Source organism: Ictalurus furcatus, unplaced genomic scaffold (genome assembly GCF_023375685.1).
Source record: "Ictalurus furcatus strain D&B unplaced genomic scaffold, Billie_1.0 scf3, whole genome shotgun sequence".
Classification (NCBI taxonomy): domain Eukaryota; kingdom Metazoa; phylum Chordata; class Actinopteri; order Siluriformes; family Ictaluridae; genus Ictalurus; species Ictalurus furcatus.
The window spans coordinates 526,584-543,946 of record NW_026521052.1 but is presented as its reverse complement, the minus strand read 5'-3'; the positions used below and the strand labels follow the sequence as shown (position 1 = coordinate 543,946).

At 40.7% G+C, this 17,363-nt stretch overlaps 1 pseudogene; it reads left to right on the top strand.

The window, feature by feature from the left end:
- Positions 1 to 11,298: 11,298 nt before the first annotated feature.
- LOC128604784 (general transcription factor II-I repeat domain-containing protein 2A-like) lies at positions 11,299 to 12,987 on the top strand (annotated as a pseudogene).
- Positions 12,988 to 17,363: the final 4,376 nt, after the last annotated feature.

Genomic DNA, 17,363 nt, shown 5'->3' with positions numbered 1-17,363 from the left:
CTGAGTGAGCCAGTTGTAGTTGAGGTGTATCAGTTGAGGTGTATCAGTATGAAGCAGGCAGTGACGGCGCACTGATTCACTCTCGGAGCTCGGTTCACTAATGACTGAATCACCGAGGAACCGACCAAAGATAACTCACACCTGCATGGAGAAGAAGAAGAAAAAGAGGAGGAGAAGTGAGAAATAACATTTCAGAACTTTTTATTCACTTCTATGGTTAAATATTAATGTGAACATTATACAAATATGCTAGCGGTGCTAGCTTTTGAGGAGGCAGTCCAGTCCATGCATGCGCAGTGTAATTAAGGAGCAAGCTAATCGAAATGAGATTAGCAAATAGGTCGATGTTATTTTTGATTCTATTTAAAACGATGAATTCACTCTGTCAATAACTGCCCAGTCTGAGAATATTGCATGATTTACTTTTATAACTGGATGTGGCAGAACGACATTTAGCTTCACTGGCTAATTAGAGCTCCTTTACTAGTTTAATGGCTGATTCATCCGGCTTCGCGCATGCGCAGTGTGGGTTTAGGCGCTGTAGTCTTCTTCTTCTTTATGTTTTAATGGCGGTTGGCAAACCAGCTAAAGGTGCATTACCACCACCTTCTGGACTGGAGTGTGGGCAGTAGATTGGCAGAAAAAAAATTAATAAAATGGAAAAAAATAATAATAATACCAAAACAATACTAAACAAATAAAAGAAAATAAAGAGATAACTATATACTAGATATTCCTACTAGATTACTAAAGTCTCTCACTTATCCCAGTATTTTTTAGATAGTTTATTAGGGAGTGGTGCATTTTCCCAGATATTTTCCCCAGCAAGTTCTCTAGTGTCATCAGTGCTCAGTCTATTACAGGGATTATAAAAGTTGACTATTATACTGTCTTTTCCTGTATATATTCTGACTACCACAGATTCATGTTCTTTCCCTTCATTGATTAGGTTATATTTCACATCATTTCTTACAAAAGTTGCTACCCCTCCACCTTTACCCGTTTCCCTATCGTTTCTGATTGTAGTGTATCCATAAATCGCAAAGTCTAACTGTGGTTTTAATCACATCTCTTGCACACACATATTACATGAGGTTTATCTAACAGATCAGTCACAAACTTTTTGAACTTTTGTCCATTAGCTATAAGACTCCTGGCATTCCACTGCAATATAACTAGGATCATGAAGAGTCACCAGTCCATGACTGAGAATTAGAGATTCCTGCATTTAACATTTCTTCCACTCCTTCACAGCTGAGTCCTTTAATACCAAGGTAGCTACACGGAAAAACTCCTTTATCTCCGGACAGAGCTCTCGAAATCGTTGCAGGAATTTACCTCGACTAAGCCACCTCACGTCAGTGTGTAATAACAAGTCAGAGTGGTCGCAGTCAGCCTTCTCCAGATGCGCACGGAATAGCCGTCTTTGAAGAGATCTGGCGCAAATAGAACAGGCGATCTTCGTTGCCACATCCATTATGTCTTTCATGTTTAGCATTTTTGAGCATAACGCTTGTTACCTTTCTAAAATCCACACACTAGAACAGGGGTGCACACACTTTTTCAGCAGGCGAGCTACTTATCTAATGACTAAGTCAATTTGATCTACCTACTATAAAAATGCACTTGTGCATGCATAATGCACTTGTGTTTTCCAGCGGACAAGATGGCGGCGCACACAGTTGCTGCGGCTCACGGCTCTCCTTTCCAGTGCTCTTTTTTGTTGTTTTTGTATTATTTCTTTATTACTTGTTTGAGCATTATCGGTTCCACGAACATCCGCTATACAAGTCAGAACCTTATGGATATTGGGGACCAACACCGAATACCTATTTCGAGAATGTTTCATCACACGCACAACATCCCAGACGACATAGCAAGATTGCTGGGCTCTCCGTGGATTGTTGTCGGGTCCAGAAGGCGGCGCAGACGGAGGAGGGAGAGGAAGCAAAAGCGGGGATGCAGGTCCGGTATTATGCTAAGGCTAAGAAAACAACCACACAAGCCACCCTTACCGAGCCTGTTTCTCTCCAATGCCAGATCCCTTGTGAATAAAATCGACAATTTGGAATTACAACTAGCTGGAAATCGCTACGTTCGTGACTGCTGTGTTTTGATTATTACTGAAACCTGGCTTCATCCGAGGATACCCAATGCTAGCATGCAGCTAGCAGGTCGTACTATGCTTCGCTGGGACAGGACTGAGGACTCCGGTAAGAGCAGGGGGGGGCTCTGTATGTATGTGCATGAGAATTGGTGTAATAATGGAACAATGATAGATAAACATTGTTCCCCTGACCTCGAGTACATGTCTTTAAGATGTCGGCCCTTTTTTCTACCGAGAGAGCTAACAGTAGTGATTATCACGGCTGTGTATATTCCACCCGACGCCAATATGAACACGGTGCTCTCTCTCCTGTTGAACACCATAAATGAACAGCAGCGGGCTTACCCCGACGGTGTTCACATAATTGCAGGAGACTTTAATAAGGCGAACTTGAAGACTGTACTCCCGAAATTCTATCAACATGTTAAGTGTTTTACTAGAGGGGCGAACACTCTGGATCATGTTTACTCCAATATTAAGCATGCGTATAGAGCCATACCTCTCCCCCACCTCGGCCAATCAGACCATCTCTCCCTCCTGCTCTCCCCTGCCTACACCCCCCTCAGACGCAGTGTCAAGACCACTATAAAGACTGTTACCACCTGGCCTGATGATGCATTCTGCAAACTACAGGACTGCTTCGAACAGACAGACTGGGATTTGTTTGAACATCAAGAGCTAGAAACATTAACAGGAACGGTACTGGACTATATCAAGTTCTGTATCGGAAATGTGACTGTGGGCAAAAACATTCGGGTTTTCCAAAACCAGAAACCATGGATGACCAAACAGGTCCGCACACTACTCAAAGCCCGCGACGCTGCCTTCAGGTCTGGTAATAGAGCTCTGTACAGAGCTGCCCGTGCCAACCTGAAAGGTGGTATTAAGGAAGCTAAGGCGGCCTATAAGAAGAGCATAGAGTCCCACCTGTCCAGCAAAAATAAACGGGAGGTGTGGCAGGGCATACAGAACATCACGAACTACAGAGGCCGTGAGGCGACAACAGGAGACCTGAGTGCGATGCTGGCAGAAGAGCTAAATTGCTTCTTTGCTTGCTTTGAAACATCACAACAACAGCACTCATCTGCTCCAGCCCCACCTCCACCCTCATCTGGCCCCCATACCAGTCCAGCCCTGCCTCCATCCCCTTCTGGTTCCTGCACCACTCTACTTACTGTGAGGGAACACGATGTTAGACGGATGTTTCTGGCAGTGAACCCCAGGAAGGCTGCTGGCCCAGACGGTGTACCTGGTAAGGTGCTCAGATCATGTGCCCACCAGCTTGCCCACATCTTTACCAGAATTTTCAATCTCTCCCTGGCCCAAGCAGTCATCCCGGCCTGCCTAAAATCAGCCATAATCATCCCAGTGCCAAAGAAGTCGCCCACCACTAGCCTGAATGATTATCGTCCTGTGGCCCTCACTCCAGTTATCATGAAGTGCTTTGAGAGATTGGTTCTTCAGCACATCAAGGACTACCTCCCCCCAGATTTCGATCCTTTTCAATTTGCTTATCGTGCAAACAGATCCACAGAGGATGCTATCGCCGTAGCTGTCCACTACGTGTTGAGACATCTAGAGCAGCAACAGAGCTACGTCCGGATGCTTTTTGTGGATTACAGTTTGGCTTTTAATACAATAATTCCGGACATTCTCATCACCAAATTGGTCACCCTTGGCCTCCCCCGCCTCACGTGTGCCTGGATAAAGGACTTTCTCACCAACCGGTCCCAGACAGTGAGACTCGGACCCCACCTCTCCTCCACTCGCACGTTGAGCACAGGTTCTCCACAGGGCTGCATCACATCACAGCGGTTATCAAGAAGGCTCAAACGCGGCTACACTTCCTGAGGGTTCTCAGGAAGTACAATCTGGACTCCAATCTGCTGCTGATCTTCTACCACTCGTCCATCGAGACCTGCTGACATACTGTATCACGGTGTGGTACGGTAGCTGCACCGCAGCAGACAGGGAGAGGCTTCAGAGAGTAGTAAGAGCAGCACAGAAGGTCATTGGCTGCCCTCTCCCCTCCCTGATGGATATTTACACTTCCCGTTGCCTCAGCAGAGGGAAAACCATCATTAAGGACAGTTCTCACCCTGGCTTTGATCTGTTCAATCTGTTGCCCTCAGGGAGACGTTACAGGTGCATCAAAACAAGGACTAGTAGATTTAAGAATAGTTTCTTCCCGAAAGCTATTACCATTATAAACACATACATGTACTGAGTTCACAGCATATGTATATAGTGTCTCAAAACTGTGCATTTCATAGTACCTCCCCCATCCACCCCAATATCTTGTTTATTTATCTTGTTTATTTATCTTGTTTATTTATCTGTTTATTTATCTGTTTATTCTTCTTGTTTATTGAATGTACGTTTGCACGGAACAAAAAAAGGAGTGGCTCTTAATTTCATTGTACATGTGTATAGTGACAATAAAAGGCATTCATTCATTCATTCGTTGGTGTATTATGCAGTGGTAATTGAGGAAGTCCGGAAAATCATCGTCCTCCCTGCACTTGGCAATAAATCCATTCAAGCGACCAACCATGGCGGGAGCTCCGTCTGTGGTGATAGACACCAATTTGCACAATGGGAGCTGGGTTTTCTCGATAAAGTTTTTGCAAGACTGAAATATGTCTTCTCCTCGTGTATGTTCTCTCATGGGCAGTACAGTTAACAGCTCCTCTTTCGCAGTCATATCGGTAAACACCATCCGAATAAAATGCACATCTGGGCTGTGTCACTCACGTCTGTAGACTCGTCCAACTGCAGTGAGAAACCCTCGCATTCTGCGATGTCCTTCCAAAGTTGCTGGGTCAAATCCTCGGCCATGACTTCACTGCGCCACGTGATTGTGGTTTTTGATAGCTGGAGAGCTTTGATCGAAAACAGTATTTCTGATTTGTTTTTAAAGTCTCGGAACAGCGAGTCAGCTGCTTCAACAAACGCCTCTTTTACCATCTCTCCATCTCGGAAGGACTTCTTGTTCTTAACGATGAGGTGACTCACCTGGAATGACGCTTCGGTGGCTGCCTTCGCTTTTGTAGTTAGCTGTGAGAAAAATGACTGCTGTCCGGACAACTGGGATTTTAGTTCTTTCACCTTTCTCCTTCTCAGCTCGCTTTTTGGAGGAAAGTCGGTGTGGTAGTTTTTATGAAGGGTCTGAAAATGGCGCTCCACATTCCCTTTCTTAGGTATAGCGATGGTAGACTGGCAGATGAGGCAAACGCACTTCCAAAATGACACAGTGAAAAAAAGTCCTCCTCCCACTCCATATGGAAATGGTAAGTTTTAGGCTTCTTACTTGGTCCAGCTTCTTTATTCATTTTTAAACCCTTTCTCAAGTTCAAAAGAAATAAATTGGAGGTTAACTGGGCAACTCGCAAGCTTGCTAGAGTTTTGCAGCACTTAGCGCCGTTGTATGTGCTTGTGCGGATATTACTGGCTGCCCTGTGTGTCAATCAAGTGACAAATTTTATAGCGAGGACGGATGATAGGCTGACGTGATTTTTTTTTAATGTCATGCGATCTACCCACACTACCTTTGCGATCGACCGGTAGATCACGATCGACGTATTGTGCACCCCTGCTATAGAACATAGTTCGATTAACAGCACACGTCATTACATTCCCCGCGCCACGCCGTCCGACGTCCCTCCAGAATTTCACGTATCGACATACAGTTCGTCTTCATTATGGTACCGTATACAGTTTTGGGTGTTTTTATTTAAAAAATTTTCGAACGCTTCAAAAAAATTTTTGGATTGCACGGTGGCTTAGTGGTTAGCACGTTCGCCTCACACCTCCAGGGTCAGGGGTTCGATTCCCACCGTTGCCCTGTGTGTGCAGAGTTTGCATGTTCTCCCCGTGCTGCGGGGGTTTCCTCCGGGTACTCCGGTTTCCTCCCCAGTCCAAACACATGCATGGTAGGCTGATTGGCATGTCCAAAGCATCCGTAGTGTATGAATGGGTGTGTGTGTGTGTGTGTGTGTGTGTGTGTGTGATTGTGCCCTGTAATGGATTGGCACCCTGTCCAGGGTGTACCCCGCCTTGTGCCGGATGCTCCCTGGGATAGGCTCCAGGTTCCCCGTGACCCTGAAGAGGATAAGAAGTATAGAAGGTGGATGGATGGACGAACGCTTCAAGGTTAATTATTTGTCATGCTATACGTGCAAATAGACGATGTACTGAGTGATTACGATTACAATAATTTACGGCTGCAACAACTAATCGATAATAATCAATTATGAAAATCGTCATTATCGATTAGTTGGTCTGCTGACGTCACGGGTGGCGTTTACGTATGACGTCGCTTTCATGAAAACACAGGTGCAAAACAGATAACCCGGCGGCAAAAAAAAGTGTGCGTCCCAAGTCATCTAAGGCATGGGAGCATTTTACATTAAATGCAGCGAAGAAGATGGTAACATGCATGTTCTTCAAAGTGGAGTTTGTGTGACGCGGGAGTACCACAGTGATGCACGAGCACATGAAACGAAAACACGTTGGTGTCACGGACGAAGGTGGAACATCAGCACGGTAAGCAAAAACCTGAGTATATCCACATTATATGAAGATGTGAAATGGTATAGTCTAGTTTAATTCCATGCTATTGTGTAAAAAGCTTTGTTTACTAACTTCGGGACAGTCACACTAGATGTATTTTGTCTCGAGCATCAGGTTGTGCAGCATATTGATGGATTAAAATCGCGCTACCACAGAAACAGGTTAAATTAAACACGGTGTGAACAAAGTCAAGCAGTAAATCTAAAGGCAGGTGATAACAGCAGCAGTAAAAGATTTTTTAGTCACTGTAGTGGTTTTCATCGAATGCTTATGCGTTAATGTATAATTGTTCCTGTCCTTTTAAACAAGCCTGTTAGCTTGCTGCGTTTCTCTGTGTGTCTGCTACAGTTAACTTTGATCTGTTTTTCAAATGCCGTCTACTGCGGCTCTACTATGTTATATAAATTAACAGAATGAATTATATATTTGAGATATTTTTGGTTTATATTGTCACATCTGAAGTACAGCATGTCTGTGTAAAAGAAATTTAACAAAAATGGTTAAAACATGTATTAATTATATATTATTTAGATTTCTTATATTAATCATGGTTGTCATCAGCAATTATCATTATAAACAATGAAAATATTAATTTACATATAAATTGCTTCTTGCATACTCAATTGCTGTTTATTTATTTATTTATTTATTTATTTATTTATTTCAGAAAGAAACAGCTCTCCATGAGTGAATTTGTTCGGAGGAGAAATCCCCCATGCACTAAAACTAAATTTTTAGCTTTGTTTTTGATTATTTATATTTTGGGTATTATTTAAAGTTTTGCTGCTTAAAACTGGACAAACTGTAGACAAATGACCAACGTTTGAAAGGTTTAAATGTAAAAATTATATAAATAATAAACAAAATCTAATTGAAAAGAAAATTTAGTTTTTTTTAAAAAAAATCAGATTAATCAGAAAAAAATTATCGTCAGATTAATCAATTATCAAAATAATCGTTAGTTGCAGCCCTACAATAATTAAAGAACAATACATCATACTTTTTATGAGCCTGTGAATATAAACCTGCAATTCCCTTCAAGTCATCATTACTGTATGAGTTGATCTTATAGAAAATTAAAGCGCACCCATTATGGCTTTGAAACGTGACTAATTTTGTTTTAAAGGTCTCGTACAATAGATTTATATGCATCCAAGGTAAAAACATAAAATAAAAAATAGGGTGAGGGTTTAATGTGCTCATAATTTAAATTGCAACATTACCTTTTTTCCACCCAGCGTCAAAAACGACTCGTTAAATGATCCATTCTAAAAGATTCACTCTAAACTCCTCCTTTCAGAGAGCATACGCTGCTCTGATTGGTCAGGTGTCCCAGTCTGTTGTGATTGGTCTACTGCTGTCAGCGTGTCAAAAAGGAAACGCCCACTACCATAACGAGTTTCAGCTCTTGAGAATCGGTTCCTTCTTTTGTGGGTTAATAACTCCGTTTGTCGTACGCTTTGATTTTTGAAACTTATAAACATAATAGGTGCACTTTAAAATAAAAAAAGAATCAAGACTTATAAAAAGGTACATCTTACATACTGTACAAGCCATATATTCAGCAGAAACTTTTTGTTTCAAAGTAACTGACAGGTGATGAACATTTAGCACATAGCTGGAGGGATATTAGTGATTATGGATCTTCAGGAAACAAACAGGATTTGAACTCGCAGCCGTTCAGGCCACATGCTTGGTCAAACTGCAGATTTGCAGTGTCAGTGTTGTGAAGACTATTGTTACTTGTTACTGGTACTCAGCTGTTGTCAGAAACACTAGACTGGCTCATGCTGGAGTCAAAATTGAAAGAGTAAAGGCTCACAGGGACAAAACCGTTTACTGTCCTTTTAACTGCACGGATATTTAATCTACAAGTTACCAGGCAACTTGACAACATTCTGCAAGGCAACCCGGTTTGAGGAAGGGCATTACTGTTTGCTCAAACCTTTTGTAGCGTTGAACTACATCATAATGACTAAACTGTAAGGTGAAGTGCAGAGAAGCAGAGCTCTAGCACATTTAATTGATGTCACGTCATGCAGAGCTGATGGAACAGTAACTTTGACATTTGAATGTTTCCCGCTCATGTTCACAAAGCTCCAGCCCAGGATCTATGGTTGCCCATAGAGTGTCTCTAAAATGATTGACAGGAGGCACATCCGAACACAAACAAGCTTTCCAGACCAGAAGTCTGTTTTTTTAAACAGGTTTTCTAAGTGACTTGATGCACTTTTGCTAAGGCCACAACTTAATCCATTATTTTTATCATGTTTTACATATCTCCCAGGTTATTTGTACAAGTGAAAAATAAATAAATAAATAAAACTATTGTACCTTTAAAGGAAGATGAACAATGCGCTCATTTTTTTACTTTACAGTCCCCACAAAACAACTTTGAGAGCTGTGATTTGATTCTGTATGACGACGTATTTCTTTTTGAAACAGGAAATAAAGAGTGGTGGCATGTTGAAGTGTTACACAACAGCTAACAGTGTTTGGGATACACCCAGCTCTGAAGAACGTTGATGCTAATGAGCTGCTACTGTTGAGCAAGACCCGCCTCAAGACCCACACATTCCTACACATTCTAGAGAGCATTTAATTGGACGAACACAAGTCTAGTGCATGTTGAAGCATTAAAATTGTATCATTTTCCCCCAGAAGTGACTTTTTAAATTATTTTTTTTAACTATGGTATTGGAGGCCATAACAGATACAAAAACATCTCGAAACACCAGTTTTGATTTCAGGAGCAGCAATTTAAAGACTTTACCAGAACAATCCAGAAAATATATGAAAGATAAAAATATAAAGAGTTTATAGCCAAAATCAAAAAAGAATACAAACAAGTATACAATTAAATTCATTTGACCTGAAATGTGAACAGAACTTCCATCCAAGCCCTAAAACTAGATAAAGAGAATCCAATTAAACAAATGCATTATAGTTTTCACATTTATTCACTGAGCACAATTACCCAACATTAAACACCTTTGCTGAAAAAAGTATGTAAACTTTTGATTTCAGTAACCGGTGTGAGACCTTCGAGCAGCAATAACTTGAAGCAAACATTTCCGATGACTCAATCAATCCTGCATAATGGGTTTGAGGAATTTTGGCTCACTCCTCCTGCTTCAACTCAATGATGCTGGCAGGCTTCTTTGCATGAACTGCTCTTTTTAGGTCCTTCCACAACATTTCTATTGGGTTAAGGTCTGACTTGGCCATTCCAAAATGTTCAATTTCTTCTGCTTTAACCATTTCTCTGTAGACGTACTTATGTGCTTAAGGTCGTTGTCTCTACTGCAAGGCCCACTTACAGTTAAGCTTGAGTTCACAGACAGATACCCTGACATTCTCCTGGTACAATCTAGGATTCATAGGTCCATCAATAATGGCAAGCTGGTTCGGACCCAAAGCAGCCCCAAACCATAATGCTGCCACCCCCATGCTTCACGGTTGGGATGAAGTTCTTATGTTGGGATGCTATTTTCGGTTTGCATCAAACAATGATTTTCAATTAAAGTAAGAAGTTCTATTCTGGACTCCTCTGTCCACAGAGCATTCTTCCAATAGGCTCCTGGCATATCCACATGGATTTGAGCAAACTTCAGACAGGCAGCAGTGTTCTTTTATGGAAAGTAGTGGCCTGTAGGTTCTCAGATGTTACCCTGGGGTTCTTTATGACTTACTGTGATATTATTCACCACACCCTTGGAGTGATCTTTTTTGCTGGATGCCCACTCCTTGGGAGAGTAACAGTGGTGCTGAATTTCCTCCATCTGTATGTCATTTACCTCACAGTGGATTGGTGGAAGCCAAACTCTTTAGAAATGGCTCTGTAACCCTTTCCAAGCCGGTGAGCATTGACAACTCTCTTTTTCTGAGGTCCTCAGGAATGTCCTTTGATCGAGGCAGGGCACACTTCCATAAACCTGTGTGGTGAAGACCAGACTTTGATGGTGAAGACCCAGGTTAATGTTCTTGAAACATGGGCGGGCCTAATTGCCATTCCCTTGATTGAAACGCGTGACTTCAATCAGCCCCATTTAAATGAACTCGTACTCCTAGACTTCACATCCCTTTTCCTACAAAGATATTTAACGCTGGATCATTTTTGCATAATAAATAACTGTAAAAACTACTGGGTTTTTTTGCATCTGTTGTTAACCGGGTTCTCTTTTACCTAGTTTAAGGACTTGGATGAAGATCTGATCAGGTTTCAGGTCAAATGTATGGAGAAATGCAGAAAACTGTAAACGTTAAACTTTCTAGCCGCACAGTAGCTGTAGATCAAATGAGTCATATTTGCTTGCAGTATAAGTAGGTTGCTTATTTGCTTGCAGTCGCTCACGTTTTTGTGGTAGGAAATCGGGTTATTAACACGGAGCTGTCGATGCATGTATGTTTAGACCAGGCATGGGCAAACTACGGCCTGAGGGCCATATACGGCCCGTTGGGCTTTTTAATCCGGCTTTAATCCGAACTTGTCCAAATTATATGATTAAACCTCAGTGTGGTGTATTACTCTCTACTTCACTTTTTCGCTTTGCCCTTTGAGCCCTTCTGTAAAAATGAGTGGACCAAAGAAAAGAAAAGTGGACAGTGAGTGCCGAGTGTTTAATAAGGAGTGGACAACAAAATATTTTTCCACTGAAGTCCGATCAACGGTTGTATGCCTGATATGCCAAGAAACTGTTGCGGTTTTCAAAGAATACAATATCAGCCGTCACTTTGCCACGAAGCATGCCAACTACACTAGCAAGCAGTCAACGCAAGAACGGGTGGCTACGGCTCAGAGGTTGACGGCTAATTTACAGACTCAGCAAAAAATTTTCACAGACAAACTGCGATTCAAGAGTCAAGTACCAAGGCAAGTTTTTTGCTGGCATTCAAATTAGCAAAGGCTAGCAAGCCTTTCTCCGAAGGCGAGTTTTTGAAAGAATGCATGGTAGAGACAGCAGGTCTCCTGTGTCCGGAGAGCAAAGGCAATTTTGAAAAAATCAGTTCATCACACAGGACTGTGACTCGCCGTGTGGAACTAATTGACGAAGATATCGCCAGCGAATTAAACAAAAAGGCGGATTCCTTTAAGTTATATTCACTAACACTCGATGAAAGTAACGACATAAAAGACACTGCTCAGCTCCTAATTTTATCCGAGGGATTAACGACAGTTTTGAGATAACGGAGGAGTTTTTGACCATGGAGTCCCTGAAAGGAAAAAGGCGGGGAGAGGACTTGTATAACCAGGTGTCTGCTGTCATCGAGAGAATGAAGATAGCTTGGAGTAAACTTGCCAATGTCACCATGGATGGATCGCCAAATTTAACTGGAAAAAACATTGGGCTGTTGAAAAGAATCCAGGACAAAGTGAAGGAGGAAAACCCTGAGTAGGATGTTATTTTCCTTCACCCATTTTCATTTTCCTTATTTTCAATCTCTGTGTAAGTCTATATTGCAGCTTAACCATGTCGTGAATCCAGTCGTAAAACTTGTTAACTTTATACGAGCAAGGGGACTTCAGCATCGTCAGTTTCTTACGTTCCTGGAGGAAACTGATGCGGATCACCAGGACTCCTCTACCACTCTCAGGTCCGCTGGTTAAGTTTGGGCAAAGTGTTTCAACGAGTGTGGGAGCTCAAAGAGGAAATTATCGCATTTTTGGAGTTAATGGGGAAATCCGACGAATTTTCTGAGCTAAGCGACAACAACTGGCTTTGTGACTTTGCGTTTGCTGTGGACATATTTTCACACATGAATGAGCTGAACATCAAGCTACAGGGGAAAGATCAGTTTGTGCACGACATGTACACAAATGTTAGAGCCTTCAAATCCAAGCTGACTTTATTCTCCAGTCAAATTTCAAACAAATCTCCCTCTCATTTCCCCACACTAGCCATGCAGAAAGAGGCGTCCCGAAACGTGAAGAAATACAGCAAATCACTGGGCGACCTGCAGAGAGAATTCTGCCGTCGGTTCAGCTGGTGTCCTGTCCCCTGTCACAAGACCCTGAAACAGCACCACAGGAGCTGCAATTGGAACTGATCGATCTTCAGTCTGACTCCGTCTTAAAGGAGAAGTTCAACTCTCTTAAACTGAATGACTTTTATGCTTTACTTAATGAAGAGACGTTTCCAAACCTCCAGAGGACGGCACAGAAGATGCTGACATGGTTTGGCTCGACCTACGTATATGAGCAGACATTCAGCGTCATGAACATCAACAAAGCCCCTCACAGATCCAGGTTAACTGACCAACACCTCGGATCTATCCTGAGAATTGCCACAACAAAACTAACTCCAGAGTTTGATGCACTGGCAAAAAAGGGAGATCAACAACACTGTTCCCACTGAAACTGGACGCGAGTTTCTCTACTGTGTTATCAAATTAATGCATTTGGAAAACAATTGGTACAATGAGCCTTGCATATTCATGCTTTGCTACCTGTTAAAGGCCAAATCCTTTCATGTAACGGCTTTTACATGTCATTTATATTAGTTCACATAAACACTCCATCCATCTGTTCCTGTCCCGGCCCCTCTGTCAAATTTGAGAACCCATTGTGGCCTGCGAGTGTCGTGAATAAAATCAACCTTTTAGCCTAGGTCAAAAACTTCAGAGACAGAGAGTTTAGTAGATGTCAAAAAGTAAATAAACTTTATTGAACATCAATAAAGTGTGAATAATATATAATAATAATAATAATAATAATAATAATAATAATAATAAAATCTGTAGAGTGTCCGAATTATGCATACACAAACATGTCTTTATATACCTATCTCCACAGCGTAGTCTCTGTAGGTGGGGTTTTGCTTTTCCTCGTTGAAATAGACCAATCTTCTTTTGCCACAATTAAATATTCATGTCTATGCGTTATCATAAATTTGTGGAACATGCAGTTAGTTGTTTTTCTTGAAAAGGTTTCATGAGGACAAGGTTTCTTTTTACAAAAAAGGTTTCACACAGGCTTGTGTGTCTTGACCTTGACTCCCTTCTTAGGCCTCAATGAGCATCTGTCTGTCTCTATCGGTTGTCCCCGCTGATATCTACCTCCTTTCCCGAGGCCCTCTCCTAACTCCCTAATTTGTATCTGCCTCAAAGTTATTTACTCACGCATGCGAATAGCTACTGCCAATTTTTATTGCTGTGGAGACAGGAGCCAGCTAATACAGAAGAACAATTGTTGTGCACTGAAACACAGAGTTCATTCAACTCAAATCCACTCAGAATAGAACTTGATCAAACATTGTTCTATGGATTTAGATTATGCTTCTAACTGTTGATTATACATATAGATGATGTTTTTTAACCAATATTGATTATACGATAACGCTCAAGTAATAATTCTAAATGTTGGTTACATATTGAATTCACTTCATTAACATATCCAGATGTCAGTTACACATATTGTTTGCACTTCAGATATTTTCCATATATTCTCCCCCTCTGGGGCTTACTAAGCCCCATCTAGCTAGAGAGAGTAATCTCACAATCCAGTCCCTTCATTTACACTAACTAGTGATCAATGTATGACCACGTCAGCCTTCTACCAATGACCAAATCCTGAAACCACTCTCTCTGGAGACCAGAAACAAACATCTCCTCTCCCATTGGCTAGGAAGGAGTAAAAGATTCTGTCTCTTTCCCTAACCACAAAAATCAAGACATTGTTTGTAAGTGTGAGTATGCGTTTGGTTCAGCACTTGCCTGTGGTTGTCATCGTTATGTAAAGTACACAGTTGATTAAGCACATATAGCTGATACAAGTATAGACTAATAAACATGAATACAAAACAATTTTCTCAGTTTGATTAATCATGACAGTGATCACCCTGTCTCTTAATCACACTTGATTATATTATAATAGAAAATGTAAAAATTTAAAAATAGAAAAATGGAAAAAGCAAAAAATAAAAACTCCAAAACATCCTTTCTCAGGGGATGTGTTAACAATGTTTGTCTTCAACCCAGATACTTTGCGTATCGTGGGGATGACCCTTGGGGAGAGGTTAGAACGCCCAGATCTCAGGATTTTGTCATGAAGAAAGCAAAAAATGATCCACTGCAGACCATACTTGATAACGTCCAGGAAGCTTAATATTTGTTGTGCTTTATGGGGCGGAGGATGACCCCACTCATGTCCTGTCGGCCTTGGGTGCGTGCGAGGAAGTCTCTGACCACCGAGGAGTAGACCGCAGGGGAGTCGACAGCCCCTGAAGGAGATGCTCCCAGGTGTACTACTGATCTAGGAATGTTAAAGGGAGTAACGGCCTTGAGCTCTCACATGCAAGCCCACTGTAAAAAGAGCTGAACACAGGTCAACAACAGAAAAATAATAATTATCATGTGGAATGGAAGAGGTTACAGTAGGGACATCGGGCATTAATGCAGTTACTGGGATTACTAGTTCGTTGATTTTGCAAATTTTGTGTAAAATGCCATCCTCTTCCAGCCTTAAACATTGGTTACTGAGTGTGTTGTATTGCAGAGCTTATCGCAGTTGTTATCACAGCTTGCTGTAATAATGCTAGAATAATTGGGCATGTCCCTTCATCCTTTTCTGAGGACAGATGGTATTGTTTTGCAGAACACAGGATGACTATACTTCACTTTAGCTTAATATAGTGTACATGTTACTTGTCGTGCTTCAACCTTATGTAGCCCATAATGTGCCAGGTATGTTAGCGAGTTCAGGATGAGGGATGCCACCATTACTGTCCAATTTGGAAACTGGAGACAGACAACTGGGAAAACACAACTGCAAAACCCATCATTAAATGTTCAATTTATGCATCAGATCAAGGCCTAGTAAAAAACGTGAATAATTATCATTTGATTTACTGTACGCTGATTTTAATAATGCAGAAAGCCATTCAAGATGAGGAGTTCAGTTTTTAACACGTTAAGAGTTCTGATGTTTATAGAGCACTCAAATTGCTCTATATAAACAAATCACATTTGTGTGATTGTGTGGAATCTGTATTCCTGAAATTAGCAGCTGATATTATTTCATCTCCTTTAACTTATCTTTTTAATCTTTCATTAGACACTGGTGTTATACCAGAAATTTGTGAATCGGCTTTTGTTGTTCCTTTATTAAAAGAGGGAAATCCCACTAAATTAGATAATTACAGTCTAATTCCAAAGCTTTGTGTCCTATCAAAAATTTTAGAAATCCTTATCAGTGAACCGTTGACATGTTATCAGATTGCAAAAAAATCTTTTCTAGTAATTGAAGTTTCATAAAAAAACATATCACCACAACAGCGGTTTTGAAAGTCTTAAACAATATTGTGTAATCTCTAGATAAAGGTGATTACTGCACTTCCCTTTTTATTGATTTATCAAAGGCTTGACACAGTGGATCATGAAATATTACTGCAGAGAATAAATAATGTTGGTCTATCAAATCATTTAAAAATTATTGAAGTAATCTCTAATTCTCTAATCAAATGAATAATTCCTCTCATAAAGGGGTCTTCTACTCTCATGTTTAGTTAATCTGTCAAAGAGTTCTAGTCTGTTGTCTTTAAAAAATACAACCCCAAGTGGCAAAGATTCATTCTTCTCCCTTCCTGAATTCCTTTCTTAATATCCTTCTGGTGCATGAAAAACAAATTCCTTTAGTCTAGGACTATTTGTGATGTACACTAATCTAACCTGTTAATATCCCATCTGTGCTAACGAGTGATAATCCCAATAATACAGAACTAAAATAGAGTAAATGAGGTTGAGATATAGACATGTATTTACAGTTCTCTAGTCTCTCTTATCCCACTAATTTTTATTCAAAACAAGCTATTGAATTTGTTTTTACTGTGTACAACAATAGTGTTTAGTTTAAAGGGTAGACATGCATGCACCCCTTTGTCCCTTATTAACTTACAACTGTACCACACTCAAAATATCACTCAGACCCTTCATACATGACATTTAAACTTTGTTCACTTTCTGTAAATATCTCTCATCAGGAGTAATGCATATGTGTATTTAACTAGTCTAACAAAATTTATCATCTATGAGCTTCATTTCAATTTAAAACAAATTTGTTTCCTTCGCTGAGCGCCATTTTTGAAAGGCATTAAAAATTCCTTTTATAAATGTATCCATTTCATTTAAACTGTATTTGATCATATTAAGTTGGTGTTAAGTCTACCCATGTCACGAATTACATTTCCCATCCTGCACTGAAGCCCACAAACATCTCTGCCATGCACTGCAAATCCCAGATCACACACCTGCATTAAATTCACAGCACAATCACAGCTACAGTATAAAGACTTTCAATTCACTCACAGATTGTGCAGTATACGCTCCATTCCTCGTGTTTGTGACCATTGCACTGTATTATTTAAATATTGAGACTTGTGTTTCGTATACATTGTATTACATATCCATAGCACACCGTATAATATATATATTTGTATATTCACACATTACTTTATTCTATTCAACAGTCTACGGTTCAGAAAAGAAACAAGTCACTCAAGCTACACTGCTGCAAAGAGACTGTAACTGAACTAAACTAACAAACATGTCACTGCAGTGAGACCCACATCAGCACAACAACAGGTCACATCAACAGCAAAAGAAACCACCACGTAACATGCAACACTGTCCGATCCAGACACATGTAATCCATGCAAATCCTAATTCAGCATTAACTATTCATTTTATT